This window comes from Salmo salar, chromosome ssa10, assembly GCF_905237065.1.
Source record: "Salmo salar chromosome ssa10, Ssal_v3.1, whole genome shotgun sequence".
Classification (NCBI taxonomy): Eukaryota; Metazoa; Chordata; class Actinopteri; order Salmoniformes; family Salmonidae; genus Salmo; species Salmo salar.
In genome coordinates this window covers 19,676,407-19,704,291 of record NC_059451.1, presented here as the reverse complement: position 1 = coordinate 19,704,291, position 27,885 = coordinate 19,676,407, and the positions used below count along the sequence as shown (strand labels likewise).

At 44.0% G+C, this 27,885-nt stretch overlaps 1 pseudogene; it reads left to right on the top strand.

Moving 5' to 3' along the window:
• The first annotated feature begins 95 nt into the window (after positions 1-95).
• LOC106614001 (phospholipid hydroperoxide glutathione peroxidase-like) lies at positions 96-27,885 on the top strand (annotated as a pseudogene).

Genomic DNA, 27,885 nt, shown 5'->3' with positions numbered 1-27,885 from the left:
CCCCACTAAACGAAGAATGAAGGCTGGTTTAGTAATCAGGAAGGCAAATGTTTTAATAATAGTCCTGTAAGGCCATTGACGTAAACATTATCCACAACATTTGAATTTTGTCCAAGCCCTTTGCCTATCTCAGTCTGAGCTGCCCACACTACAATACACACTACAGTACACACTACAATACACACTACAGTAGATGGCTCACTTCAGGAAAAAGGTATGTGGACATTTACTTTTTACAGTTAATCTATCATGATTCAGTATATTGCAGTTTTTGCTAAGGTCATTAGATTAACACCTTCAGCCTAATGGCACCCATGGCTTATATTTCTACTTGCTAGTTTTAAAACGTGTTATGCACTCCACCAGTAGAGGTTATTATTACTGTGTTCCCCTTTATATTAGCCTAACAACAATTGTGATGTGAAATTTGACACAATCAATGTGAACAACTTCCATTTGTGTATTGTTCCAACGATGTCTGTTTAAAGATAAATTAAGAAATGATTAACAATACAGAGAAACCGGTTAGGAAACAGCCATAACAGTGCAATCAAGATGTTCACACTCACATTGAAATCCTCACTGGACCTGTAGGTGATATATCACCCAGCAGTCTCACTGGGTCTGATGATCTTTACTACCTGTCACAGCAAAGAGTAAGAGCCCAGTTAAAACACTTAACGTCATCACCGATGTTGAGTAATTCCATAAAAATATTAAAGACATGCTCCGGAAAGACATGCTCCGGCGACGACTAAGGCTTTTTTTAACCTCCCGCTTTTGGCTGGATGTACCAATGTGTAGTTTATAGACATGCATAATCTATGAGCAGAATTACTGTCTAACCCCAACTAGCCACGAAATCCCTAGTTTGAAAGCGTCTTTCTGGAAGCTGTGCAGGGCCAATTTTGACTCTAAGTATTCAAACCCCACACATACAATTATCTGTAAGGTCCCTCAGTTGACCAGTGAATTTCAAACACAGATTCAACCACAAAGACCAGGGAGGTTATCCATTGCCTCGCAAAGAAGGGCACCTATTGGTAGATGGGTAAAAATTTAAAAAGCAGACATTGAATATCCCTTTGAGCATGTGAAAATATTAATTACACTTTGGATGGTGTATCAATTCGTCGTCACTACAAAGATTCAGGCATCCTGCCTAACTCAGTTGCTGGAGAGGAAGGAAACCGCTCAGGGATTTCACAATGGTGACTTTGAAACAGTTACAGAGTTTAATGGCTGTGATAGGAGAATACTGAGGATGGATCAACAACATTGTAGATACTCCATAATACTAACCTAATTGACAGAGTGAAAAGGAAGCCTGCACAGAATGCAAATATTCCAAAACATGCATCCTGTTTGCAACAAGGTACTAAAGTAATACTGCAAAAAAGGTGGCAAAGGTATAAACCTTTTGTCCTGAATACAAGGTGTTATGTTTGGGGCAAATACAAAACATTACTAAGTACCACTCTCCATTCAAACATAGTGGTGCCTGCATCATGTTATGGGTATGCTTGTAATCGTTAAGGACTGGAGATGTTTTCAGGATAAAAAAGAAACGGAATGGAGCTAAGTACAGGCAAAATCCTAGAGGAAAACCTGGTTCAATCTGCTTTCCCCCAGACACTGGGAGACAGATTCACCTTCCAGCAGGACAATAGCTTAAAACACAAGGACAAATCTACACTGGAGTTGCTCACCAAGAAGACAGTGAATGTTCCTGAGTGGCCGAGTTACATTTTTGTGTTAAATCTACTTGGCAAAACCTGAAAACGGTTGTAGCAATGATCAACAACCAATTTGACGGAGCTTGAAGAATTTTGAAAATAATGGACAAATGTTGCACAATCCAGGTGTGGAAAGCTCTTAGAAACTTACCCAGGAAGACTCACAGCAGTAATTGCGGCCAAAGATGCTTCTACAACGTATTGACTCGAGGTGTGAATACTTACAGTACTAGGCAAAAGTTTGGACACACCTATTTATTCAAGGGTTTTACTTTATTTTTTACTATTTTCTACATTGTTGAATAATCGGGAAGACATCAACACTATGAAATAACACTTATGGAATCATGTAGTAACCAAAAAAGTGTTAAACAAATCAAAATATATTTGAGATTTGAGATTCTTCAAAGTAGCCACCCTTTGCCTTGCCTCAAAAAGTTCTACAGCTGCACCATCAAGAGCATCCTGACCGGTTGCATCACCACCAGGTATGGCAACTGCTTGGCATCTGACCGTAAGGCGCTACAGAGGGTAGTGCGTATGGCCCAGTACATCACTGGGGCCAAGCTTCCTGCCATCCAGGACCTATATAATAGGCGGTGTCAGAGGAAAGCCCATAAAATTGTCAAAGACTCCAGTCACCCAAGTCATAAACTGTTTTCTCTGCTACCGCACGACAAGCGGTACCGGAGCGCCAAGTCTAGGACCAAAAGGCTCCTTAACAGCTTCTACCCCCAAGCCATAAGACTGCTGAACAATTAATCAAATGGCCACCGGACTATTTCCATTGACCCCCCTTTCCCCCCAATTTGTTTTGTACACTGCTGCTATTCGCTGTTTATTATCTATGCATAGTCCCTTCTCCCCTACCTACATGTACAAATGACCTCTAACCTGTACCCCTGCCGCACACTGACTCGGTACCGGTACCCCTTGTATATAGCCTTGTTATTGTTATTTTATTGTGTTACTTTTTAATATTTTTTACTTTAGTTTATTTGGTAAATATTTTCTTAACTCTTCTTGAACTGCACTGTTGGTTAAGGGCTTGTAAGTAAGCATTTCACGTTAAGGTCTACACTTGTTGTACTCGGTGCATGTGACAAATAAAATTTGATTTGAGATTGATAGGAGTGGCAATATCGTCATCTATTATCCTTAGTAATTTTCCATCCAAGTTGTCACACCCCGGTGGCTTGTCATTGTTGATAAGACAGCAATCATTTTCTTCTCTTCGACGCTCACTTTACGGAATTCAAAATTACAATGCTTGTCTTTCATAATTTGGTCAGTTATACTTGGATGTGTAGTGTCTGTGTTTGTTGCCAGCATGTCATGCCTAAGTTTGCTAATCTTGCCAATGAAAAAAATATTAAAGTCCGTGGAAGCCGCTGAGGGGAGGACGAGTCATAATATTGGGTGGAACATAGCCAATGGAATGGCATCAAACACATGAAAACCATATGTTTCATGTATTTGATACCATTCCACTCATTCTGCTCAAGCCATTACCACGAGCCCGTTCTCTCCAATTAAGGTGTCACCGACCTCCTTTGTTTAAAGTAGTTGGCAATATCAGTGGGTTTTGGTATGAATGAGCCATCTGATTCAATGAATGATGGTGCTGAGTTTGCGTTTGTTGCCCAAAATGTCATTTAAGGTGCTTCGAAGCTTTTTACTATCATTCTTTATATCATTTATCTTTGTTTCATAGTACAGATTCTTATTTTGGTTGTGCAGCCAAACTTATTTGCCATTTGTTTTGCCTCATCCCTCTCAACCATAAAATTTTTCAATTGCTCATCAATCCAAGGGAATTTAAGTTTTTGCAGTCATTTTCTTAATGGGTGCATGCTTATTAGTAACTGTAATAAACAATTTCATAAATGTGTCAAGTGCAGTGTCTGGTTGCTCCTCATTACACACCATAGCCCAGCAAATATTCTTTACATCATCAACATAGGAATCACTACAAAACATATTGTATGACCTCTTATACACCTATATTAGGCCCAGCCTTTGGAACTTTGGTTTTCCTAGATACAGTATGGCTACTATATTGTGATCAATACATCTGATGGATTTGGATATTGTTTTAAAGCACACTTCTGCAGCATATGTAAAGATGTGATCAATACATGTTGATTATATAATTCCTGTGATGTTTGTAACTACCCTGGTAGGTTGACTGGTTACAGTTTAAAGCTTTTTCTTGAGTGGGCAGCTTGATGAAAGCCAGTCAATATTGAAATCACCCAGAAAATATACCTTTGTGTCAACATGGGCCAGCAATTTCGACTCCTTGTAGAGTCCATGCCCAGAAGAATTGAGTCAGTTCTGAGTTTAAAAGGCGGTGTAACTCAATATTAGTATAGTGTTCCTAATGTTTTGTACACTTAGTGCATAGTCTTGTGAGTGTGCATAGAGTCTGTACAAGATGGGGTCAAAGCAGATAATTAAATGGTTACCCCGACAAACTATTTAGCAGTCTTATGGCTATTTAGCAGGTAAAAGCTGTCTCAGAGATGGTTGGTCCGACAGCCAATGGATGCTCTGGTACCGTTTGCCGGATGACTTTGGTGGCTGAAGTCCCGACCATAAACGGGAGTCCCGTAGGGCAGCGCACAATTGGCTCAGCATCCTCCGGGTTAGGGGAGGGTTTGGAGGAGGGGGCATTACTTGGCGCTCTAGCGGCTCCTTGTAGCGGGCCAGGCGCCTGCAGGCTGACTTTGGTCGTCAGTTTAATGGTGTTTCCTCCGACACATTGGTGCGGCTGGCTTCCGGGTTAAGTGGCCAGGGGTTAAGAAGAGCGGTTTGGTGAGTGATGTTTCGAAGGACGCATGACTCGACCTTCGCCTCTCCCGAGCCCTTTGGGGAGTTACAGCGATGAGACAAGATTGTAATTTGACCGCAATTGGATATCACGAAATTGGGGGAGAAAAAGTAAATCCCGGTCCGACCCAAAACTGTTGAGCTGAAGCCCGAGGCCAGGCCTGGTCATCACAGAAATGAAATGAGAAACAGTAGGCTATATTGATTTAAACTGGTATTGAGAACAAAGCTGCGGAGGCGGCAACGGAGTGAGTAGACGAAGAAACAGCCGTTGGGCCTAGAAAAAAGCTTAGAGAGGGAAACTCACCTTAGTTATAATCAACTGAAATATTGGAAAGCAGCTGTAATTGGAGAATGCGCCAGAAACAAGCCGAAAACACACAGTTTGAAAAAGCATGTGCTCAAACAAAGCTTTGTACAGTATCTGTTTTTACCCCACCCAGTAGGTGACAGCAATACACAGCAAAACAGCAATACACCTTTTTGGAAGAAGAAGAAATATACATGCATCAAATCAAATATATTTTTTTGTCACATACACGTTTAGCAGATGTTATTGTGAAATATTTGTGTTTCTTGCTAGTAATATCTAACAATTTCACAACAATACACACAATACACACACATCTAAAGTAAAGGAATGGAATTAAGATTATCTAAATATTTGGGAGAGCAATGTCAGAGCGGCATAGACTAAGGTATAGTAGAATAGAATAGAATACAGTGTATACATATGAGATGAGTAATGCAAAATATGTAAACATTATTAGTGGCCAGTGATGATTTCAAGTCTATGTATATTGGGCAGCTGTCACGTCCTGGCCAGTATAAGGGTTAATTGTTATTGTAGTTTGGTCAGGACGTGGCAGAGGGTATTTGTTTTATGTGGTTCAGGGTGGTGTGTTAGTTAGGAGGGCGTTTGATTTATTATTTCCGGGTTTTGAGTTATGGTCTATGTTTATGTATTTCTATGTGTAGTCTAGTGAGTGTGTTTCTATGTTGAGTTAATTGGGGTGGACTTCCAATTGAAGGCAGCTGTTTGGTGTTGCCTTTGATTGGAAGTCCTATATTAGTTGGGTGTGTTTGTCTTGTATTTGTGGGAGATTGTTCTTGGATTGCTGTGGTGCCGTCAAGACTGTTATTTCATCGTTCATTGCTTCGTTATTTTTGTATACGTGTTTGTTTGGTTTTTTCCCTTCTTTTCCCGTAAATAAAGAAGATGAGTATACACATACCTGCTGCGTGTTGGTCCTCCATAACTGACGAAAACCGTGACAGAATCTCCCACCAACTAAAGACCAAGCAGCAGAAAAGGGACTTCGAGTTGGACTGGCGGGAGAGATGGACCTGGGAGGAAGTTCTGGACGGGGCTGGAGCTTGGCACCAGGCTGGGGATTATCGCCTCCCGCAGTGGGAAATTGAGGCAGCCATGGCAGAGAGGCGGAGGTACGAGGCCTTGAACGCGCTGAGGGTGAAGCACGAGAGGCACCCCCAATAAAAAAATTTGGGGGGGCACACGGGTAGTTTGGCTAGGCCTAGGAAGAGCCGGAAGCCAGCTACCCGTGGTTATATGGAGGAGCGTATGAGGTGGAGAGCGCCATGTTTCGCTGAGGAGCGCACTATCTCACCCATACGCACGCACAGTCCGGTGCGCGTTATTCCAGCCCCTCGCAGGTGCCGTGCTAGAGCGGGCATCCAGCCTGGTAGGAGGATGCCTGCGCAGCGCATCTGGTCGCCGGTACGCCTCCGAGGACCAGGCTACCCAACTCCCGCTCTACGCACAGCTACCATCAGGCCCCTGCACAACCCAGTCCGCCCTGTACAAGCACCCCGCTCGTGCAGGGCTACTAGTTCCATCCATCCAGGACGGGTTGTGCAGGAGGTAAGATCAAGACCGCCTGTGCGCCTCCATAGCCCTGGGTTTCCAGCTCCTGTCTCTCGTGCGGACCCGGAAGTGCGTCAACCCAGTCCGACTCGTCCTGTTCCCGCTCCCCGCACTAGCCTGGAGGTGCGTGTTCCCAATCTGGTACGCCCAGTACCAGCACCACGCACCAGGCTTCAAGTGCGTAAACCCAGTCAACAGTCACCAGAGCTGCCCGCCAGTCAACAGTCACCAGAGCTGCCCGCCAGTCAACAGTCACCAGAGCTGCCCGCCAGTCAACAGTCACCAGAGCTGCCCGCCAGTCAACAGTCACCAGAGCTGCCCGCCAGTCAACAGTCACCAGAGCTGCCCGCCAGTCAACAGTCACCAGAGCTGCCCGCCAGTCAACAGTCGCCAGAGCTGCCCGCCAGCCAACAGTCGCCAGAGCTGCCCGCCAGTCAACAGTCGCCAGTGCCGCCCGTCAGTGAGGAATCGCCAGAGTCGCCCGTCAGTGAAGAGTCGCCAGAGCCACCCACTAGTCAGGAGCTGCCAGAGTGGCCAGACTGCCCGGAACTGCCGGAGTGGCCAGACTGCCCGGAACTGCCGGAGTGGCCAGACTGCCCGGAACTGCCGGAGTGGCCAGACTGCCCGGAACTGCCGGAGTGGCCAGACTGCCCGGAACTGCCGGAGTGGCCAGACTGCCCGGAACTGCCGGAGTGGCCAGACTGCCCGGAACTGCCGGAGTGGCCAGACTGCCCTGAACTGCCGGAGTGGCCAGACTGCCCTGAACTGCCGGAGTGGCCCGACTGCCCTGAACTGCCGGAGTGGCCAGACTGCCCTGAACTGCCGGAGTGGCCCGACTGCCCCGAACTGCCGGAGTGGCCAGACGGCCCCGAGCTGCCAGACTGGCCAGACTGCCCCGAGCTGCCAGACTGGCCAGACTGGCCCGAGCTGCCAGACTGGCCAGACTGTCCCGAGCTGCCAGACTGCCCAGACTGTCCCGAGCTGCCAGACTGCCCAGACTGTCCCGAGCTGCCAGACTGCCCAGACTGTCCCGAGCTGCCAGACTGCCCAGACTGTCCCGAGCTGCCAGACTGCCCAGACTGTCCCAAGCTGCCAGACTGTCCCGAGCTGCCAGACTGCCCAGACTGTCCCGAGCTGCCAGACTGCCCAGACTGTCCCGAGCTGCCAGACTGCCCAGACTGTCCCGAGCTGCCAGACTGCCCAGACTGCCCCGAGCTGCCAGACTGCCCCGAGCTGCCAGACTGGCCAGACTGCCCCGAGCTGCCAGAGTGGCCCGACTGCCTGGGACGGCCAGAACCGGAGCCACCTCCTGATATAGGTGGGTTGGGGAGGGGGGGTGTAGCACAGTGCCGTCGTTGACGGCAGCCACCCTCCCTTCCCTCCCTTTTAGTAGAGGAATTTTTGTTTTGTTGTTTGGGGTTGTGGTTTTTCATTAACACAGGTGTGAGTGTTGACGAGGACAAGGCTGGAGATCACTCTGTCATGCTGATTGAGTTTGAATAACAGACTAGAAGCTTCAAAAGGAGGGTGGTGCTTGGAATCATTGTTCTTCCTCTGTCAATCATGGTTACTTGCAAGGAAGCATGTGCCGTCATCATTACTTTGCACAAAAAGGGCTTCACAGGCAAGGATATTGCTGCCAGTAAGATTGCATCTAAATCAACCATTTATCGGATCATCAAGAACTTCAAGGAAAGCGGTTCAATTGTTGTGAAGAAGTCTTCAGGATGCCCAAGAAAGTCCAGCAAGCGCCAGGACCATCTCCTAAAGTTGATTCAGCTGCGGGATTGGGGAACCACCAGTACAGAGCTTGCTCAGGAATGGCAGCAGGCAGGTGTGAGTCCATCTGCACACACAGTGAGGCGAAGACTTTTGGAGGATGGCCTGGTGTCAAGAACGGCAGCAAAGAAGCCACTTCTCTCCAGGAAAAACATCAGGGACAGACTGATATTCTGCAAAGGGTACGGGGATTGGACTGCTGAGGACTGGGGTAAAGTCATTTTCTCTGATGAATCCCCTTTCCGATTGTTTGGGGCATCCGGAGAAAAGCTTGTCCGGAGAAGACAAGGTGAGCGCTACCATCAGCCCTGTGTCATGCCAACAGTAAAGCATCCTGAGACCATTCATGTGTGGGGTTGCTTCTCAGCCAAGGGAGTGGGCTCACTCACAATTTTGCCTAAGAACACAGCCATGAATAAAGAATGGTACCAACACATCCTCCGAGAGCAACTTCTCCCAACCATCCACAAACAGTTTGGTGACAAACAATGCCTTTTCCAGCATGATGGAGCACCTTGCCATAAGGCAAAAGTGATAACTAAGTGGCTCGGGGAACAAAACATCGATATTTTGGGTCCATGGCCAGGAAACTCCTGGCAAACTCCAAGCATTGATTATGCAAGAATGGGCTGCCATCAGTCAGGATGTGGCCCAGAAGTTAATTGACAGCATGCCAGGGCGGATTGCAGAGGTCTTGAAAAAGAAGGGTCAACACTGCAAATATTGACTCTTTGCATCAACTTCATGTAATTATCAATAAAAGCTTTTGACACTTATGAAATGCTTGTAACTATACTTCAGCATTCCATAGTAACATCTGACAAAAATATCTGAAGACACTGAAGCAGCAAACTTTGTGGAAATTAATATTTGTGTCATTCCCAAAACTTTTGACCACGACTGTACTGTTGTGTCGTCTGCAAAATTGATGATTGAGTTGGAGGCGTGTGTGGCCACGCAGTCATAGGTGAACAGGGAGTACAGGAGGAGGCTGAGCACGCATCCTTGTGGGGCCCCAGTATTGAGCATCAGCGAAGTGGAGGTGTTGTTTCCTACCTTCACCACCTGGGGGCGGCCCATCAGGAAGTCCAGGACCCAGTTGCACAAGGCGGGGTTCAGACCCAGGGCGTCGGGCTTAATGATGAGCTTGGAGGGTACTATGGTGTTGAATGCTGAGCTATAGTCAATGAACAGCATTCTTACATTGGTATTCCTCTTGTCCTGATGGGATAGGGCAGTGTGCAGTGCGATGGCGATTGCATCGTCTGTGGATCTACTTGGGCGGTAAGAACATTTCAGTGGGTCTAGGGTGTCAGGTAAGGTAGAGGGGATATGATCTTTGACTAGAGCTACGGGGAGATAGTCATTTAGTTCAGTTACCTTTGCTTACCTTTGCTGTGGGTGGTGTGCGCGCCTCCTGAGTCAGACTAGAAGACCACTCCGAGTACCTCTCCTCTGCCGGCGGTGTTTTGGGTCAGCCTCTGGAATCAGTTCAATTGCCCTGGGGGGTACGAACAAAGGATCCGATTCGGGAAAATCGTATTCCTGGTTGTTATGCTGGTGAGTTACCGCTGCTCTGATATCCAAAAGTTCTTCCCGGCTGTATGATATAACACCCAATAAATTATGGGCTAATAATGTAAGAAATAACATAAAAAAAACAGAATACTGCAAAGTTTCCTAAGAGCTAGAAGCACGGCAGCCCTGTCTGTCGGCGCCATTTTTGGCACACTGCTTCGAGGTTGGCTCCTTAGCGATTTCAACGCATGCCTCAGCGCTCCGGTATCAAACGCAACATCACTACTAGCAACCTCAGCAACTTTGGTCATTTGACTGCAGTTACACGTTTTGTATGATTCGACAACGCTATAGCCTACTCGGGGTGTGCTCTGTGTCGAGATTGCCTAGGTCTACTGCTGAAATGTGCTGAATTAATTGAGGAACATGATAACGCTCTGGATTTATGAACGGCCTGTTTCGCAAATCACAATGTCATTGGTGATCAAAGTTACTCTATCATTACTAAATATCACTTTCACTTGCTGTGAAACCTTTACATAGTGGTGCAGAGAATGTTTGTTTTTCTTTTGGGATAACCCTGGGTGCGATTTTTAAGGTATTTCTCAGGATAATTATGATTTATTCCCGGTATTGAAACTTGGTAGATTTTCTGGAAAATATGAACAAAGATTTTTATGACTAATCTGTGATATGAATCCCTAGATTACATAAAAAATGGTGGATGCCCTCAATGGCACAGCCAATGGTAATACCCACTACAGGCCTCTATCATTCTCTATGTTCACAACCAACAAACCCTTATTTATGTAGCCATGTATTGCTACATCAATCTAGTTGTTACAAAATGTGGCAAATTAATCGTGCCTTGATATTTGGGACATTGGAAAGCTGTGGAGTCCTTCTTGTGATGGTATTGTATTTATTAATGATGTATAAAGGACTAATTAGTCATATTCAGAATTTGATATTATAACATTTACCGTTAGCTATCTAATAAAAAACACATGTAGATTATTAGTTTACTGAATTCCAAGTGTGTCTAACTTTGTTGATTGTAGCTATTGTATTGTTGTTGCCTTTTCTTGTTTACGGGGGACTTTATTTCAGCCCTGCTACATTAGATTAACTGGGGACACCGGATGTGTCATGAAACCATTACTTCCACCGCCTTTCTGGTTTGTACTGATAACCTGCTATCAGCAAAGTGGCCTAACCTACAGTGCATATTAGCACAATTTAGCACTTTGTGTTTTAGTATGTCATTATACTCTGGATGATGCACTCATAGTTTGATGTCTGTGAAAAAGCTATGGAAATATAGGGTATCGAAGGATATTGTGTCTGTAAATTGGAAAAAATATGGACAAGTATCATCTGGCTGGTTTTCAGTTTAGATGTTTATTTGGTATCGGGGTATACAGAGGGTAGGCTATATGGCAGGGTTCCCCAACTGGCGGCCCGTTGGTGATTTTTATTTGGCTCCCCGAGTTTTCTAGAAATGTGTTCCAAAGTATTCCCACGCATAATATAAATATAAATATATATATACACTGAGTGTACAAAACATTAGTAACACTTTCCTAATATTGAAATGCACCACCTTTTGCCCTCAGAACAGCCTCAATTCGTCGGAGCATGGACTCTACAAGGTGTCGAAAGCGTTCCACAGGGATGCTGGCCCATATTGACTCCAATGCTTCCCATAGTTGTGTCAAGTTGACTGGATGTCCTTTGGATGGTGGACCATTCTTGATACACACGGGAAACTGTTGAGTGTGGAAAAACCCAGCAGCGTTGCAGTTCTTGACACACTCAAACCGGTGCGCCTGGCACCTATTACCATACCCCGTTCAATGTCACTTAAATATTTTTTCTTGCCCATTCACCCTCTGAATGGCACACATACACAATCCATGTCTCAAGGCTTAAAAATCCTTCTTTAACCTGTCTCCTTCCCTTCATCTACACTGATTTGAAGTGGATTTAACAGGTGAAATCAATAAGGGATCATAGCTTTGACCTGCAGTCTATGTCATGTAAAAATGCATTCCTAATGTTTTGTACAGTCAGTGTATATGACCGTATACAAATGTAAGCAAGTTTTGAAATTATTGTTTTAGTCAAATATTGTATCTGTTTGGGCTTCTTGCTGTTCATTTGCGGTCTACAAATTATTTGTAATTATGTTCCAGCCGAATCTAATTGACAATCCCTGCTTAATGGTGTCAGGACCTTCCTTTATATCCATCTTATCAGTGAGTAGGCTATATGATTTACCTTGTTTGTTAGATGACATCAGTGAGTGGTAAAGTTGAAACATGTGAAAGGTTCATATTTTCCTCTGGCTTCACCTTATCAGAATGGTGAAATGACCTCTACTGAATCAATTCTGTTGCCTACCACCGGCAGGCATGTTATATAAGGCAATGCCTGGCACCACCACCCTCATATGAAAAGACAGATTCTCAGATCCTCTCTTGCTTAGAAAATGCAAACATAAGCACATCTGTTGTTTCTATTCTATAACATATTGTTCTAAAGATGTTATGAAATGATATTGAACAAAAATATAATTGCAACAATTTCAAAGATTTTACTGAGTTACAATTAATATAAGGAAATAATTTAATTGAAATAAATGTATTAGGTCCTAATCTATGGATTTCACGTGACTGTCACGTTCTGACCATAGAAAGCTTTTATTTTCTATGGTAGAGTAGATCAGGGTGTGCCGGGGTTTTGTCTAGTTTATTTATTTCTATGTTGGTTCTAGTTTATTTTTCTATGTTGGGGGTTTTGTCTAGTTTCTGTATTTCTATGTGGGGTTCTAGTTTCTGTATTTCTATGTTTTTTGGGGGGGGGGTGAACTCCAATTAGAGGCAGCTGGTCATCGTTGTCTCTAATTGGGGATCATATTTAAGTTGTTGGTTTTCCCACTAGGTTTTGTGGGAGATTATTTTGAGTAAGTGTTTGTTGCACCACTTCGTCATGGTTTGTTGTTTCGTTCATTAGTTTATTTGTATGTCTTGCATAGTTTCACAGTTATAATAAAATGTGGAACGATACACACGCTGCGCTTTGGTCCCATTCTTCAGACAGCCGTGACAATGACTGGCCCACCCACTTGGCAGCCAGCCCACCCACTGGTGAGCCAGGCCCAGCCAATCAGAATGAGTCCACCCCCCCAGACAATTCCACAGGTGAAGAAGATGAATGTGAAGGTCCTGAGCTGACGTGGTTACACGTGGTCTGCGGTTGTGAGGCCAGATGGACGTACTGCCAATTTCTCTAAAACGATGTTGGAGGCAGCTTATAGTAGAGAAATTAACGTTCAATTATCTGTCAACAGCTCTGGTGGACATTTCTGCAGTCAGCATGCCAATTGCATGCCAATTGCACGCTCCCTTAACTGTGGCATTGTGTTGTGTGACAATTGTACATTTTAGTGGCCTTTTATTGTCCCCAGCACAAGGTGCACCTGTTTAATGATCATGCTGTTTAATCAGTTTCTTGCTATGCTGCACCTATCAGGTGAATGGATTATCTTGGCAAAGGAGAAATGCTCACTAACATGGATGTAAACAAATTTGTGCACATTCTGAGAGAAATAATATTTTTGTGCAGATGGAAAATTTCGAGGATCTTTTATTTCAGCTCATAAAACATGGACAAACAGACATACAGAAAACGCAGGTATAAATATACAGGGGAGAATGGGGAAAATGGGAGACACCTGGTGGGTGGTGGAGACCAGCACAAGACAGGTGAAACAGATCAGGGTGTGACAATACTCAGCATTAGACTTTTGCTCCGTCCATTTTTTTATGTTAATGTTGATGTGAAATCTTACTGATCATTGAGTCAGAGAGGAGTAGGAGCACTACTGTGTTAAGCAAGGTCAATTCCCAAAGATTGAGTAAGATGTGTTTACCTTTGTTCTGTGCAAGTTACGCTTTAATATCTCACTTCTAGGAAGAGAACACTTTTTTTATGAGCACCACTGACTGTAGGTGTTCTCATCCTTTGCCTGTCAGTGGTCAGCATAAAAGCATCCTATCAGAGAACAATGTTGTATATTCCAAGTTAATTATTTACAGTGTTTCATAACTTGGAGGATTAAAGTGGATGCTGCACCGAAAGGCTCACTGTCAACGGTGTGTGAGAGATAGGCTTTCTGCCTTTTCAGAGGACCTTACTGAAAGGCAGTCATGCATCTACTAGGGTCCGGGGTACTTTTCTCTGTCATGCTCTCGACATTGGTAAGATTACTGAGGAATGGTGGCTCAAAACAGCACTTTGATTAAAATGTTTTGTCGATATTGACTATGGAAGGTTTTCTGCTGTCGAATCTGTCTGTCTCTGGACGTATGCCAAGTGCATAGTGTTTATTGCTGGAGGGGAAAATACACCCTTGTAATCAGTAACGTTAACACATATGAATTGCTGTTTTTCTGTCATTCAAATACCTTTTCCAAATATGTTATTAAATGGATTTCTATAAGGACACAAGGCGAGACCCAAATGCAGACACAGGAAGCAGATAGTTGAGCTCCGATATTTATTCATCCAAGGGTTAGGCAAAAGGTAGGTCGGGGACAGGTGAGAGTTCATAAACCGGGTCAGAGTCCAAAACAGTACCAGACGAAGGGCAGTCTCGAGGTCAGACCAGACAGGGGTTCAGTAACCAGATACGAGTCCAAACAGTACAAGGGGATAGGCAGGCTTGAAGACAGAACAGGCAGAGTGGTCAGGCAGGTGAGTTCGGCAAGGGTCGAAACCAGGAGGACTAGAACCAAAAGAGACTGGGAAAAAATAGGAGCGAGGAAAAACGCTGGTTGACTTGGCAAACAAGACGGACTGGCACAGAGAGACATGAAACACAGGGATATATACACCGGGGAAAATAAGGACAGGTGAAACAGATCAGGGTGTGACAGATTTTGGTGTAGAATGGATCAGCGCAAAGGCATTTTATTTGAATTTTGACTATCACTTTGAGAGAGATAGTGAGGTTCGCTGACATTCTGGCTCAGGCTTAGTTTTTCTTTACAGTGAGCGTGAGAGAGCGCACGTATGTGCCTGCACGCACATCAGACAGGTATTCATGAGCACCAAACAGGACACACATTCATATTGACTCAATCTCTTCTTTTATTCTCTTCCTTCCCAGGCTGCTCCGACAGAGGACTGGCAGACGGCCTCATCTATTTATGACTTCTCTGCAAAGGATATTGATGGCAACGAGGTTTCCCTCGAGAAATACAGGTGAGAGGGTGGAAGAAGTTACTCAGCATTCCCAAATACTATATAATAGGGCTGTGACGATACCAGTATTGCGATATTATTTTTCATGGCAAAAATGAAAACAACTATTTGGTCCTTTAAAAACCTGATGTATGTTAAATATTGTGTGCTATAGCTTTGAAAATAAATGTGACTCAGGATGACAACATAATGATGTTTGTTTCCAACATTAGGACTGTTTTCCTAAAGAAGTGTTTCCTTGCCACTATACTAACGAGTATCGCGATAGTGGTTTAGTTCCCGGCCCTACTAAATAACCACAATCATGTTAAATATCATTCACCATACCCCTTCCAAAAGTCTTCAACCTGTTATCTCCTGTGTTTTAATGTGTGTGTGTGTAGGGGCGACGTTGTTATCATCGTCAATGTTGCCTCTAAATGAGGTAAAACCCCAGTAAACTACTCTCAGTTTGCGGCGATGCACGCGAAGTACGCTGAGAAAGGTTTACGCATCCTGGCCTTCCCCTCCAACCAGTTCGGGAGACAGGTAGCTACATCTCATTTTTATTTATTTAAAGTCTCAAGTCTCCACCTTATGCATTTTTACAACATTATTATTATTATGTTATTACAATGGTATATTTTCTGTTAATTGTAGGAACCTGGCACTGAATCTCAGATCAAGAATTTTGCCAAGTCCTACAATGCTGATTTCCCAATGTTCAGTAAGATCAATGTGAACGGGCCCAACGCCCACCCCGTGTGGAAGTGGCTGAAGGAGCAGCCCAAGGGGAGAAGCTTCCTGGGAAAGTAAGTGGAGACGTTCTGGAGAGACGTGTTACTAATGGAGTGGTTAGACTCATCACATATGATTATTTTTTGACCATTCATATAAAATATGTTAAGACTTAAAACACATGATATCTAATTATTTACAACTGCTTACTAATGCTCAGATAAGCATAATGGCTTATATGCAGTTTATAAGTAGATGTTCTAAATGTAACGTGTATGAGTTTGGTTATTGTCACTGTGTTAATGATTGCTTCATCTAATGATCTTGTTTTTTTTCTCATCAGTGACATCAAGTGGAATTTCACTAAGGTATATATTTATTTCTTATTAGTCATCGGATATTCCCATCAGAACAAGTTGACACAGCCGAGTTGGAGTAACCCAGAGTTTTGTGCCAAGATTATATCCCTCGTGAAAGAAAAGGTTGATCAGTGCCATGCCCATCGAGTTCAACATTATAGCCTATGTCAGGGTTCTTCAACCTTTTCTTGCCCAGGGACCCCCTCCCAGGAAAACCCAGGGACACCCTCCCAGGAAAACCCAGGGACCCCCTCCCAGGAAAACCCAGGGACCCCCTCCCAGGAAAACCCAGGGACCCCCTCCCAGGAAAACCCAGGGACCCCCTCCCAGGAAAACCCAGGGACCCCCTCCCAGGAAAACCCAGGGACCCCAATCATACGTTGACAAAACATTTATTTTTCGCATGTCTTATCATCAAGTGAATGATAACGGCAAGGAAAAGTAATCAATATTTTAAAATGAATAGATTTGGTGGATAGTTTTTCATTATTTTGACCTCCCCACATTATAATTGGAAGAGGAAGTGTAAACTCTAACATACCTTTCTAGCTAATAGGCTAACTCCAAACAAACAGTGCATTCGGAAAATATTCAGACCCCTTCACTTTTTCCACATTTTGGTACTTTACAGCCTTATTGCAAAAATTTCAGAAAACCTGTTTTAGCTTTGTCATTATGGGGTATTATGTGTAGATTGAGGGGGAAAAAATAATTTCATCAATTTTAGAATAAGGCTGTAATGTAACAAAATGTGGAAAAGGTGAAGGGTTCTGAATACTTTCTGAATGCACTGTATTTTAACTAAGAGCAGCTGTTTAACTGGTTGAAAAAAAGGTTAGCCATGTGTTGGCAAAAATGAATGTCCAAGTCAAGAAAGCTTACCAGCAGCACTTGCCACACTGGTAGCCTATTCACGGGGGCTTTTTCAAAGCCTATGTCAGGTACTCATTCCAGTGAGAGTAATTGGCTCCAATGAGTGTAATTTGCTCAATATTATGAGTAAAGAAATAAAGTTGACATCATTAGAAAGAAATGATCATATTCTCTACTGTAGGTATGTAATTAAAAATGTGATTATTCTGTTGATAGCGATATTCATAAAAAATACATTTAAAAAAATAAAATTTCTCGGACCCCCTACTGTACCTCCTCGGATCCCTGCTTGAATACCCCTGGCCTATGTCCATTTTTGTTTAAAAAAAACATTAATTAGGTAGTCGTATTATTGTGGTCTTTCTGGGCCTAGAGTAATACAAATACAAACTTAAAGCTAGAATCCTTAATTGCTACATCCATTTTTTACTTTAAATGAACGCTATATGTACAGTAGCATAAAAATTAAGAGCGTCACACACACTCCATATATAAACTCACAGTAATTTATTGGTTAAATCACCAATGTTTCGGCATCACCTGAAGAAGGCACAGTTAAAAAAAATAAACTTTTGATACGGTAGACCATTCCATTCTTGTGGGCCGGCTAAGGAGTATTGGTGTCTCTGAGAGGTCTATGGCCTGGTTTGCTAACTACCTCTCTCAAAGAGTGCAGTGTATAAAGTCAGAAAATCTGCTGTCTCAGCCGCTGCCTGTCACCAAGGGAGTAGCCCAAGGCTCAATTCTAGGCCCCACGCACTTCTCAATTTACATCAACAACATAGCTCAGGCAGTAGGAAGCTCTCTCATCCATTTATATGCAGATGATACAGTCTTATACTCAGCTGGCCCCTCCCCGGATGTTGTGTTAAATGCTCTACAAAAAAACGTTTAGTGTCCAACAAGCTTACTCTGCCCTTAACCTTGTTCTAAACACCTCCAAAACAAAGGTCATGTGGTTTGGCAAGAAGAATGCCCCTCTCCCCACAGGTGTGATTATTACCTCTGAGGGTTTAGAGCTTGAGGTAGTCACATCGCACAAGTGCTTGGGAGTATGGCTAGACGATACACTGTCAGCACATCTCAGCACATATCAAAGCTGCAGGCTAAAGTTAAATCTAGACTTGTTTTCCTCTATTGTAATCGCTTCTATTTCAACCCAGCTGCCAAACTAACCCTGATTCAGATGACCATCCTAACCATGCTAGATTACGGAGACGTAATTTATAGATCGGTGGGTAAGGGTGCTCTCGAGCGGCTAGATGTTTTTTACCATTCGGCCATCAGATTTGCCACCAATGCTCCTTATAGGACACATCACTGCACTCTATACTCCTCTGTAAACTGGTCATCTCTGTATACCCGTCGCAAGACCCACTGGTTGATGCTTATTTTTAAAACCCTCTTAGGCCTCACTCCCCCCTATCTGAGATATCTACTGCAGCCCTCATTCTCCATATACTGCACCCGTTCTGCCAGTCACATTCTGTTAAAGGTCCCCAAAGCACACACATCCCTGGGTCGCTCCTCTTTTCAGTTCGCTGCAGCTAGAGACTGGAATGAGCTGCAACAAACACTCAAACTGGACAGTTTTATCTTAATCTCTTCATTCAAAGACTCAGTCATGGACACTTACTGACAGTTGTGGCTGCTTCGCGTGATGTATTGTTGTCTCTACCTTCTTTCCCTTTGTGCTGTTGTCTGTGCCCAATAATGTTTGTACCATGTTTTGTGCTGCTACTATGTTGTGTTGCTACCATGTTGTTGTCATGTTGTTTTGCTACCACGCCTTGTTGTCATGTGTTGCTGCCTTGCTATGTTATGTAGTGTTGTCTCTCGTTGTGTTTTGTCATATATTTATATATTTTTTTAATGATTTTTAATCCCAGCCCCTTTTGGAATTTTTAACCCCAGCCCCAGGAGGCCTTTTGCCTTATGGTAAGCCGTCATTGCCAATAAGAATGTTCTTAACTGACTTACCTAGTTAAATAAAGGATAAATACAAATTCTCTCAACCAGCTTCACGAAGTAGTCACCTGGAATGCATTTCAATTAACAGGTGTGCCTTGTTAAAAGTTAATTTGTGGAATTTATTTAGTTCTTAACTGATTGGCTCAAATGCATTGTGTGACAAGGTGCTGTAGGGGTGGTATACAGAAGATAGCCCTATTTGGTAAAAGACCAAATCCATATTATGGCAAGAACAGCTCAAATAAGCAAAGAGAAACGACAGTCAATCATTACTTTAAGATTTGAAGGTCAGTCAATACGGAAAATGTCAAGAACTTTTCAAGTTTCTTCAAGTGCAGTCGCAAAAACCATCAAGCGCTATGATGAAACTGGCTCTCATGAGGACCGCCACAGGAAAGGAAGACCCAGAGTTACCTCTGCTGCAGAGGACAAGTTCATTAGAGTTAACTGCACCTCAGATTACAGCCCAAATAAATGCTTCACAGAATTCAAGTAACAGACACATCTCAACATCAGCTGTTCAGAGGAGACTGTGTGAATCAGGCGCTACATGGTCGAATTGCTGCAAAGAAACCACTACTAAATGACACCAATAACAAGAGACTTGCTTGGGTCAAGAAACACGAGCAATGAACATTAGACCGGTGGAAATCGGTCCTTTGGTCTGATGAGTCCAAATTTGAGATTTTTGGTTCTAACCGCTGTATCTCTGTGAGACACAGAGTAGGTGAACAGATGATCTCTGCATGTGTGGTTCCCACCGTGAAACATGGAGTAGGTGTGATGGTGTGGGGGTGCTTTGCTGGTGACACTGTCAGTGATTTATTTAGAATTCAAGGCACACTTAACCAGCATGGCGACCACAGCATTCTGCAGCGATACGCCATCCCATCTGGTTTGCACTTAGTAGGACTATCATTTGTTTTTCAACAGGACAATGACCCAAAACACACCTCCAGGCTGTGTAAGGGCTATTTGACCAAGAAGGAGAGTGATGGTACTGTATCAGATAACCTGGCCACTACAATCACCCAACCTCAACCCAATTGAGATGGTTTGGGATGAGTTGGACCGCAGAGTGACGGAAAAGCAGCCAACAAGGGCTCAGCATTTGTGGGAACTCCTTCAAGACTGTTGGAAAAGCATTCCAGGTGAAGCTGGTTGAGAGAATGCCAAGAGTGTGCAAAGCTGTCATCAAGGCAAAGCGTGGCTACTTTGAAGAATCTCAAATATAAAATATATTTTGATTTGTTTAACACTTGGTTACTACATGATTCCATATGTGTTATTTCATAGTTTTGATGTATTCTACAATGTAGAAAATAGTAAAAATAAAGAAAAACCCTTGAATGAGTAGGTGAGTCCAGACTTTTGACTGGTACTGTATATACCCATTGATTCTTGAAAAATATAACTTATAAATGCCTCATTAGCATAGTTCAACTTTCAAACCCCAAAATAGAAGCTTGTGTACGCCTTTGTTTGTAAACAATGTAAATGTAAACAAACACTGTATAGCCTCAAAACATGATTAAAACTATACATGTTGATATCATGGATGGTCCATCGTTGCATCCATAGCACTATCTATGAATTTGAGTGGTTACATTTTTCCAGGCCCATCCCCTTACTTTTAAACCAAAACAGTGGCAGGGTGCCCACTTTGTCATTGTTTAAATTAAGGATTCTAGCTTTAATTATATGTCTATTTTAGGATTCATGAATTGTTGGGCTAACAAATTGAAAACAAGACCTTTTGATTATTACCAGATTTTGCAGCTAGAAATGGGATGTTAAGTGCAGAATTAGTTTAAATGTCCATCACTCAGTTCCTTTTCTCTGGCTTTATAGTTCCTTATCAACAGAGAGGGCCAGGTTATGAAGAGATATGGACCGATGGGTGATCCCAGCGTAAGTCAATGACTTTTACTCTCACACATTGACTCTAATTACAGCACAGGTCTATGATGGACTAACTGACACATCCATGTGAGACAGCAGTACTCAGCCATAACCTCAGGCCCGGCCTGGAATCACCCTCCCTAACATTATACCTTGTTACTTTGCCTCTGAAAAGTATGCATTATTGACCATTTCATGCGCTCACAACACCATAAAATTGTTGGTAGTGATGAAATTGCTCAGTTGAACAGAGTGGGGTAATGCTGTAGTGGGGGGTTGGAAGGGACACACAAGAGGCGGAGGTTAAGATCATGTGAGGGTGATGATGAGCGGGGTGTTGGCATCGGGATCAGGCAGCCATCCTCTATCAAGCACGCAGACAATGTGAATATAGGGCAGACATCGTATCTCATAATGTCCCTACAGAAAGCTGCTACTGTCATGGCTCTTACCTGAACCAGTATATGTGCGTTAGAGACCTCTCTAACACATAGGAAGCTGCGATTAAAACTCCCATTCATCAGCTCTGCAAGCGTTACCGTACATGCTGATTACACCGGGCACGCACGTGCATCCGCATGTTGATTTTGTCCATCCACATCAGACGGGATCAGGACACGCATGTTAAAATATCAAAACGAACTCTGAACTATATTGATTTGTGGGACATGTTGAAACACAAGAAACATTCATGGACATTTAGCTCGCTAGCTTGCTGTTGCTAGCTAATTTGTCCTGGGATATAAACATTGTGTTGTTATTTTACAGGAAAGGTCTTATTTTCCTGGATCTTTGTAGAATTTTGACCCATTTTGAGTCACACAAAATCATGTGTTCTCTACTACGACAATTCATCCAAAGATAAAAGGGGAAACCTAGTTAGTTTCTTGTAATCTCTCCTCCTTCAGTCTTCTTCTGTGGACTTTATATGGCGGTTGGCAACCAACTTTAAGGTGCATTACCACCAACAACTGGACTGGAGTGTGGACCTCAGTTACTGAGCATTCAATCACCCACGTGGGTATATGCTCCTAAAAACCAATGAGGAGATGGGAGAGGCGGGACTTGCAGCACATCACACATCAAAAATAGAACTAAGTTCTATTTTAACGCTGGGCTACGCAGAAGCTCGCGAGCAGTTTGAGTGAAATTATTAAATGACGTATGTGTAAAAGTATTTTGCAACGCAGGCGGTGTGGTCAGCAAGTTATAATGTGAAAATACGTTTGTTGATCACCAAATATGGAGTTTCGCTGAACAACAATTGTAACGAATGCAGTAGTGGGTGTGGAGTCAGGCGCAGGAAACAGGAGTAGTTGCTAACGGGCTTTTAATGAATTGCACCGTAAAAGAAAAGTACACCCACGAAAACACAACTGGGTGTGATCCAACAAACACAATGATCCAACAACACGTACCACTGCATAAACAACAGTCGACAACAGAAAGTAAGCCCGCACACAGAACAGGTGGGGAAACGGGCTTAAATACTCAACTAAACACTAATCATATACAGGTGCAAACAATCAAGACAAAACCAACAGAAAAGGGAAAAAGGGATCGGTGGCAGCTAGTAGGCCAGTGACGACGACCGCCGAGCGCCACCCGAACAGGGAGAGGAGTCACCCTCGGCAGGAGTCGTGACAACAATCTTGATCTACCCCCTGTTACAGCCAGTATGTACTTCCAAAAAAGGTCTAAATAAAAATGTACAAGCAACTGAAAAAGTGCCTATTCGACACCTCCAATCTCTCATTACTTCCACGCACTGGTCAGAAGTCTAGCCTACAACAGCTCGATACATTGGAGGTGTCGAAGAGGCATTTTTTAAGTTGCTTGTAAAAACTATTTTAGAACTTTTTTGGAAGTAAATACCAGCAGTTACGGGAGTAAATGAAAATCGTTGTTCAGCGAAACGCCATATTTGGTGATCAACTAAACTATTTTGACATGACACTTGCAGACACCGAAAACTATTACGGGCTACAAAGCGAAACCCAGCCGCGAGCTGCCCAGTGAGGCGAGCCTTCCAGATGGGCTAAATGCCTTTTATGCTCGCTTCGAGGCAAGCAACACTGAAGCATGCATGAGAGCACCAGCTGTTACGGACGACTGTGATCACACTCTCTGTAGACCTCGAAACAAGTTAACATTCACAAGGCCGTGGGGCTAGACGGATAACCAGGACATGTACTCAGAGCATGCGCGCACCAACTGGCAAGTGTCTTCACTGACATTTTCAACCTCTCCCTGACCGAGTCTGTAATACCTACATGTTTAAAGCAGACCACCATAGTCCCTGTGCCCAAGAATACTAAGGTAACCTGCCTAAATGACTACCACCCCGTAGCACTCACGTAGGTAGCCATGACGTGCTTTGAAAGGCTGGTCATGGCTCACATCAACACCATCATCCCTGAAACCCTAGACCTACTCCAAATCACATACCAACTCAACTGATCCACAGATGAAGCAATCTCAATCGCAGGAACCAGGTGTGTGGGAAAACAAGACAAAACAAATCGAAAATGAAAAATGGATCAGCGATGGCTAGAAGAACGGCGACGGCGACCACCGAACACCGCCCGAACAAGGAGAGGCATCGACTTCGGCAGAAGTCGTGACAGCAGTACTGTAGGTGATGCCCTCCAGTCTACTTACCCTAACCCTAGGAGAGGCGATGTGCTGGTCTCTCCCCCAGGCTCATACCATAACTGAGTGGGGGGATCCAGGTCTCCCTCTCTCCTTCACCACGGCTCCTCTCTCATCTCAGTCTAGCGTTATGAATGCCTGACCCCTGTCACACGCTGATAAATGAGACACAAATGGAAGCCTGCACTGTCTGATTCTGCTGTATTTACTCTGGGGGGTCACCTCATTTCATTTTAAACCAGGAAAAAAAGGAGGTTGATGAAATGAAAATAGCACTTTTCATTCATTCGAGAGCAAAAGGGTCATGGTTTGCTCTCTCGTGCTCCTTCATCCCTGTGCTCTCTCCACAGTTCCCATTCTGAGAGTAAATGAGAACCTGGTCCACCCCCCAACAATGGTTTTATTGATATTTGGCAGAGGCTGGAATCTCCCTGGTTTAGATAGAATCTTCAAACTAGTGTTATTATTGAGCTCTCACTCCAAACCTAGCATCCTGATTCCCCACGCTAGTGTTCCTACTTAACTTACAGTAGGTAGAGGCTGGAATCTTTCTGGTTAACCTTGACATATTGATCACTCCAGTGACAGAAGCCTACCAGATGAGCTAAATAACTTCTATACTCGCTTCGAGGCAAGTAACACTGAAACATGCACAAAAGCATCAGCTGTTCTGGACGAATGTGTGATCACGCTCTCTGCAGCCGATGTGAGTAAGACCTTTAAACAGGTCAACATTCACAAGGGCCAGACGGATTTCCAGGACGTGTACTTCGAGCATGCGCTGACCAACTGGCAAGTGTCTTCACTGACATTTTCAACCGCTCCGTGTGAGTCTGTAATACCAACATGTTTCAAACAGACCACCATAGTCCCTGTGCCCAAGAACACTAAGTTAACCTGCCTAAATGTTTACTGACCCGTAGCACTCACATCTGTAGCCATGAAGTGCTTTGAAAGGCTGGTCATGGTTCACATCAACACCATTATCCCAGAAACCCTAGACCCAGTCCAATTTGCATACCGCCCCAACAGATCCACAGATGATGCAATCTCTATTGCACTCCACACTGCCCTTTTCCACCTGGACAAAAGGAACACCTATGTGAGAATGCTGTTCATTGAATACAGCTCAGCGTTCAACACCATTGTACTCTCAAAGCTCATCACTAAGCTAAGGATCCTGGGACTAAACACCTCCCTCTGCAACTGGATCCTGGACTTCCTGACGGGCCACCCCCAGGTGGTAAGGGTAGGCAACAACACATCTGCCATGCTGATCCTCAACACGGGGGGCCCTCAGGGGTGCGTGCTTAGTCCCCTACTGTACTCCCTGATCACACACAACTGCATGGCCAAGCACGACTCCAACAGCATCATTAAGTTTGCTGACGACACAACGGTGGTAGGTCTGATCACCAACAACGAGACAGCCGATAGGGAGGTCGTTACAAACCTGGCAGTGTGGTGCCAGGACAACAACCTCTCCCTAAACGTAAGAAAGACAAAGTACAGTGAGGGAAAAAAGTATTTGATCCCCTGCTGATTTTGTACGTTTGCCCACTGACAAAGAAATGATCAGTCTATAATTTTAATGGTAGGTTTATTTGAACAGTGAGACAGAATAACAACAAAAAAATCCAGAGAAACGCATGTCAAAAATGTTATACATTGATTTGCATTTTAATGAGGGAAATAAGTATTTGACCCCCTCTCAATCAAAAAGATTGAGAGGGGAGTGCTCCTAATCTCAGCTTGTTACCTGTATAAAAGACACCTGTCCACAGAAGCAATCAATCAATCAGATTCCAAACTCTCCACCATGGCCAAGACCAAAGAGCTTTCCAAGGATGTCAGGGACAAGATTGTAGACCTACAAAAGGCTGGAATGGGCTACAAGACCATCGCCAAGCAGCTTGGTGAGAAGGTGACAACAGTTGGTGCGATTATTCGCAAATGGAAGAAACACAAAAGAACTGTCAATCTCCCTCGGCCTGGGGCTCCATGCAAGATCTCACCTCGTGGAGTTGCAATGATCATGATCATGGAGAATGGTGAGGAATCAGCCCAGAACTACACGGGAGGATCTTGTCAATGATCTCAAGGCAGCTGGGACCATAGTCACCAAGAAAACAATTGGTAACACACTACGCCGTGAAGGACTGAAATCCTGCAGCGCCCGCAAGGTCCCCCTGCTCAAGAAAGCACATATACATGCCCGTCTGAAGTTTGCCAATGAACATCTGAATGATTCAGAGGACAACTGGGTGAAAGTGTTATGGTCAGATGAGACCAAAATGGAGCTCTTTGGCATCAACTCAACTCGCCGTGTTTGGAGGAGGAGGAATGCTGCCTATGACCCCAAGAACACCATCCCCACCGTCAAACATGGAGGTGGAAACATTATGCTTTGGGGGTGTTTTTCTGCTAAGGGGACAGGACAACTTCACCGCATCAAAGGGACGATGGACGGGGCCATGTACCGTCAAATCTTCGGTGAGAACCTCCTTCCCTCAGCCAGGGCATTGAAAACGGGTCGTGGATGGGTATTCCAGCATGACAATGACCCAAAACACACGGCCAAGGCAACAAAGGAGTGGCTCAAGAAGAAGCACATTAAGGTCCTGGAGTGGCCTAGCCAGTCTCCAGACCTTAATCCCAATGAAAATATGTGGAGGGAGCTGAAGGTTCAAGTTGCCAAACGTCAGCCTCGAAACCTTAATGACTTGGAGAAGATCTGCAAAGAGGAGTGGGACAAAATCCCTCCTGAGATGTGTGCAAACCTGGTGGCCAACTACAAGAAACATCTGACCTCTGTGATTGCCAACAAGGGTTTTGCCACCAAGTACTAAGTAATGTTTTGCAGAGGGGTCAAATACTTATTTCCCTCATTAAAATGCAAATCATTTTATAACATTTTTGTTGTTATTCTGTCTCTCACTGTTCAAATAAACCTACCATTAAAATTATAGACTGATAATTTCTTTGTCAGTGGGCAAACGTATAAAATCAGCAGGGGATCAAATACTTTTTTCCCTCACTGTAGATGATCGTGGACTACAGGAAAAGGAGGGCCGAACACGCCCCCATTCACATCAACAGGGCTGTAGTGGAGCGGTGTCCTTGGTGTCCACATCACCAACAAACTATCATGGTCCAAACACACCAAGAAAGTCGTGAAGAGGGCACAACAATGCTTTTTCCCCCTCAGCATGTGGTCCCCAGATCCTCAAAAATGTCTACAGCTGCACCATTGAGAGGATCCTGACCGGTTGCATCACCACCTGGTATGGCAACTGCTCGGCATCTGACCGTAAGGCGCTACAGAGGGTAGTGTGTACAGCCCAGTACATCACTGGAGCCAAGCTTCTTGCCATCCAGGACCTATATACTAGGCGTTGTTAGAGGAAGGCCCAAAAAATTGTCAGACTCCAGTCACCCAAGTCATAAACTGTTCTCTCTGCTACCGCATGCCAATGGAGCGCCAAGTCTAGGTCCAAAAGGCTCCTTAACAGCTTCTATCCCCAAGACATAAGACTGCTGAACAATTAATCAAATGGCCACCTGGACTATTTGCATTGACACCCCTTTGTTTTTACACTGCTGCTACTCACTGTTTATTATCTATGCATAGTCACTTTACGCCAACCTACATGTACAAATTACCTCGACTAACCTGTACTTACACACATTGACTTGGTACCGGTACACCCTGAATATAGCCTCATTATTGTTATTTTATTTTGTTTCTTTTTTTTACTATTTAAATTTCTTTCATAGTTTATTTAGTAAATATTTTCTTAACTCTATTTTCTTAACTGCATTGTTGGTTAAGGGCTTGTAAGTAAGCTTTTCATGGTAAGGTCTACTACACCTGTTGTATTCGGAGCATGTGACAAATACAATTTGATTTGAATGGGAGTTTGAATCTGAGCTTTCTTTGTGTTAGAGATGTCTAATGCACAGATAGGCCTACTGGTTCAGCTCTTACCTAACAAATGAAATGCAATTATATTAAATCCATATAAGGAGAGAAACTAAAAGGCATGGATGCAATTCATCACAACTATTTATTCTCCATTTCAGGCGGTGGAGAAGGATCTTCCCAAGTACCTGTAATTCTTCCATCACTGACTGTCTTATGCATTGATACTGCATCTATCCCTCCCTCTCCGGTGAGCCAATGCCTGGAAGTGGGTCCATTCCCCAGACCAGTGACAGTCTGTCCGCAAACCAGCCTGACTGGTAGGACAGACCTGATGAAAATGGCGTGCAACCAATCCCCTGGGAGGACCCGCTTTAGGCATAGCCAGCCAGCACCGGAGAAGAATCCTGACCCCCTGAAAATATGATCTTAGTGTCATATTCCATAATAAACGTAACGCTTTTGTGCTAA